The 5,000-nt window shown below is 39.7% G+C and overlaps 1 protein-coding gene across 1 annotated transcript in view; it reads right to left on the bottom strand.

The window, feature by feature from the left end:
• The window catches only part of LOC115214519 (uncharacterized protein K02A2.6-like), a 26,638-nt gene that overhangs the window by 14,414 nt on the left and 7,224 nt on the right, over positions 1 to 5,000 (bottom strand). The gene's annotated exons all lie outside the window — the stretch shown is intronic.

Genomic DNA, 5,000 nt, shown 5'->3' with positions numbered 1-5,000 from the left:
GGTGGTGGCGGTGGCGGTGGCGGTGGTGGTGGTGGTGGCGGTGGTGGGTTCGGTGGCGGTGGCGGTGGTGGTGGCGGTGGTGGTGGTGGTGGTGGCGGTGAGTTCGCCAGTTATATGCGAGAAATTGAAAAAGGAGTTGAGAGAAAGAGAGAAAGATGGGAAAGGTGATGTAAAGCCTGGAGAAATAGCGTGCCGTTGAGGGGATAATTGTAAATGTAGTTGGGTTGGAGTTCAATTGGATCTGGGTTGGTCTGTAAGAGAGGGATCTGGTTTTCGGGAGTGACATCTCTCGATCTTGTATTCGCTGCCCAATTTATAATTTCATTCTTCTATTAGTTCTCTCATTGTCCCAAGGGAGTCATTTCTCGGCAGTTTCATCTATGAAATGGACAGCATTTGAAGTTGGAATTTAAGGGGTCAATGTTGCTGGATAGTAGCAGAACCTTGTACTGAAGTGACACCTTCAAAGCCAGCAATGTCTATACTAGGAGTGACTAAGTAAGGTTAGCATGAACTTCCAACCGAATTCTTTGTTTCCTCTTTTGATATTTATTATTTTTATGCATTAATTTGTTTATCGTTTCAGAATATTTATGAATCATCTGTGGATAATTCTTTAGATGTAAACAACAATCATATCCATTCCCCGATTCAGTTATCTCTTCCTGCTGGCATCGATTTAACGCCATTTGGGAAAACGGAAAAAGCAGATAACATATATTTCCAATATTCGCTTCCATTAAATATTATGACATACATGCGTAATAAATTCGGTCCTGGCTGCAAATATAACTGTAATAAAGACAACTTTCATAACAATTTTAGCATGAAGATATGTCTTCAAACATCTCTCAACACAGAATCAAGACCACCACCAAAGAGAAGTACTGCGTTTATCCCCTCAACGTCCCTAGTACAAATGCATTGAAAGTGTTTTGTCGGGTATTTAAGCAATCCTCTTGACTCTACCTATTTAGGTAGCATCTCTATTGGGTATAATTATCAGATTATATGAGTACTTGCGATAAGCTGGCATTTTATGCGGCAGGACATAAATCCCTCACTTTTGCAATACTGAGAAGACAGCTATATATATATATATATGACAATTCATATAAAGATACTCAGAGTTTAGAAATCATTTCAGTTAGGGATCTTTTCGGTTTGAACGGCAGTTTTTTTCTAGCAGTGTCATATGAAATTCTCACTCATAATTATGACCCTAGTATCGATCTATTGCATTTCAATCTCTCTTAGGGTTAGGGTTAGGAGTGGGGTGAAGGGTATCTTTTTTTCTTCACAAATGTAAATAAACCCAATCTGTTTCTTAAACGAGGGACATATTCATACGGCACAGAATGTTTTTTACCTCAACAGACGTCAGTGATTGGTTGAAATTGAAGAAATTGAAGAAAAAAACAACAAATATCTTACAAAATATAGAATTTTCTCAATAAAGCCGAGAGAAAAATATGTTTTATAAACACATTCTACCAGTATACGAAGTTAAAATTTTTTTAGTTACCTAGAAATTATGTTAAAAACTGCCGTTCAAACCAAAAAGATCCCACACATATCCTTTGAGTTCGTTTATGGGAAACGTGTTGAATATGCAAATAAAAATCTCCTATTCTATTATGCCGGCAACAGCCTAATGATACCAACTGGCAGCACCAGTTTTTGAGGGTTGCACCGAGCTGTGCCGATATAATGTAGGATAAACATAGTAATAAAAATAATAATCATCATCCTTGGATGGAATTTATAGATATCGTAATGCATCGGTACGCGCGTTTCCACAAGTTACATGTTTCTTATAATCATAGTCTGTATTCCTAGAGCGATTACAGTGCAGACAGCAAAATTTGATTCGGATGGATATGGTACTTAAGTTAAAGGCACCAGAATTTGGTATGGTATTATCCATATAAATCAAATGGGGTGATTATAGCTTATTGATAAAATTAACCTCTCTGTCTCTATATCTACCCTCTTTGTAATGTTGGCAAATGAAATAAGTACAAAAATGTACATTGTCCATTTAATTAAAAAAATTCTATATGTGGCTGAAGATTGCTTTACATTTTAAAACTGATGTAATATTTACATTGTTTAATAAAATGAAGTAGCATGAAACGATTGTACTACACTACCTTGTTGCTTATTTTGTATATATATATATATATATATATATATATATATATATATATATGTGTGTGTGTGTGCTTGTGATTGTGTGTGTGTGTATGTATATATGTATATATATATAAATATATCTGAGGAGTACTTCGTCGGCTACGACGACGAGGGTCTCAGCTGTTACGCTCAACGTGAAATTAACGTGCAAGTGGCTGAGTACTCCACAGACCCGTGTACTCTTAAGGTAGTTCTCAGGAATATTCAGCGTGACACAACTCGATGGAAAAAGTTCAGAAGTATGAGGCATGGCTCCACATGCTTTATGTGACAACAACAAAAATCAACGAGCCACAATCTCCGCTGGTTTGCTTGCTCGTCACCGCTCAACTCATAGACACAAGCAACGATTTCTTTACCGAATCGTTACAGGAGACGAAAAATGGTGCCTGTACATCAATATGAAGTAGCATAAGGAATGGCTTAGCCCCGGTAAACAAGCGAAACCACGCGTGAAACAAGATCCTCGTCCTCGTAAAACGACGTGGTGCGTGTGATGGGACTGGGAAGGGTTTTTCCATTACGAATTGCTTGAACGGAACCAAACGGTCAACGCAGAACGGTTCAACAGATGGAACGACTAAAGACGGCTATTCAAGAGAAAAGACCTAATCGCCAGCAAGGAGTTCTGCTGCACAACAACGCCCGCCTTCATATCCCCAATATGACCAAAGAAGCCATTCAAACGCATGGCTGGGAACTGCTGCTACAACCGCCGTACTCTCCTCATTTGGCACCAACGGATTTCCACCTCTTTCGATCTCTTTCAAATGCTATACGCGGAGTTTCGTTCAATACTGATGCAGAATTGAGAGCCTGGTTGGATCAATTTTTCGAGTCGAAATCGGATGATTTCTACCAACGAGGGATTGAAAATCTAGTTGAAATTTGGGTAGAAGTTGTAAACAACAAGTGTGAATACATTATTGATTAATTAGTTGTTATTTTTTAATAAATCTTTTTAAAAATTCAAATTTTAAAAAAGGCGGAAACTTAGTTGCCAACCTAATATATATTTTAGTCAGTCATCATTCGGCAAGAAACAGAGAAATGGAGCACGTATTGTAATTACGTTTCCCGTTTGTGTACCTACACACACACATATATATATATACCCAAAGACACACCTATACACAAACACACTCACACGCGTACACGTTCAAACACGCTCACACATGTACACACATATGGATACCCGCACGCACACGAATGCACGTACAGGCATACAAATGTATTTGCGTGCCCCTAAGTTTACTCATCTATACAAATAAATACAAACATAGCACCCACCTAGAAAGACACACATCACACACCCACACAGGCATACACACGCGAATATACACACATATATTTTCTGTTGTGTATACCCCCACACACACATACACACACAACTCCGACATTTGTAAAACAACATTGATAAAGTTAGTAGTATTGTTCCCATCGCCGATTTCATTGCCGTTTTCTTTGTTATCAACAGAATTAACCAATTTCGTGTTTGTTTGTTGCCAGTTATTGTTTTGCCGTTGTTCCATTCAACTGGGACTGGAAAATCTAATACATGCATTAATGCAGGCTGTGGTTGACTAGAAATCCAGAGATTAGCGCTTGAGGCAGGATGATCGAGCTTCTCTACGCCATTTCAAAATGGTTGCTCACTCCGCGAAACATGGCGATCAACTTAGCCAGCGAGCTAGTTGCTGTAATTATTAACTTGTCTAGATTAAATATAGGATAAGTGAGAGAGAGAGAGAGAGTGAGTGAGCGCTAGCCAACGAGATTACATTCTCTGTTCTTGACTGGAGGGTTTTTAGTTTTATACCGTCGTCATCGACGTAGTCTGTCGAATGTGTTGATATTACAACGAGATGACGACGACCACCACCACCATCACCACAACCACCACCACCATCACCACAACCACCACCACCATCACCACGAATCTCATCAACATGAGACTGTTTTCTTCTTCACCGACATTGTCTCCATCATCAATCCAGGATTTAAAATAGCTACCGAATATTCAAACTAGGTTTTCCACATGAAATCATACTTCCCTATGAAAGAATTATTTAAATGATGCAATTAATTTGATTTAGCAAAAATATAAAATAGATCAAAAGCGGAAAGTATACAAAAGATATGCAAAAATATTTGAAAATGTTGATGTTAAGAGAATAAATTTTAAAGAGTATATCAAGTCACTACAAAGACATCCCAGAAGTAAACACACACACACACACACACACACACACACACACACACATTCAAATATCCATAAGACAATGAATCCGGGAGTTCAGAAGGAAGAAGGCGAAGTGCCTATTATCAAATGTTTGTGTCACACAGTGCCACAATTTATAACTCACCCTCAACATCGCTTGTGCCCGCATCCTCCACCATCCTCTACGCCTCATTGAAGATCAAAACGGGTTCCGTGTCGGCGTCGCCCGGGTACAAGCGATTTTTCTCATTGAGCCCCTTCAGCCTAAACGTCACGTCAAACGTTAGGACCTCCACAGCTATCTGCGGAGGCCATTCGGGATCCTGTGTGGAGGCTCAAGGTGCTCCCTTATGGTGCTTTTCCACCACCTTTTCAACCTCTCCGCTTCTATAGAAGAAGATCAATAATTCGTCTTCCTCCGGGGGCGGGATATCCATTGTCTCTTCTCCTGCCGGTGGCACAATCCCAACCGACGTAGTTCCGGGACATTCCAGTACTATGTCACCGACTGCCGGCTATGTCCCGTTTCTCTTCCTCTTCCTCTTTTTTTCTTTCCAACTGAGAGACGGTGCGTCTCCTCCGT

The sequence above is a fragment of the Octopus sinensis genome, linkage group LG7 (genome assembly GCF_006345805.1).
Source record: "Octopus sinensis linkage group LG7, ASM634580v1, whole genome shotgun sequence".
In the NCBI taxonomy this organism is placed as follows: Eukaryota; Metazoa; Mollusca; class Cephalopoda; order Octopoda; family Octopodidae; genus Octopus; species Octopus sinensis.
The sequence above is the reverse complement of the archived record's forward strand: the minus strand, read 5'-3'. Positions and strand labels throughout refer to the sequence as shown.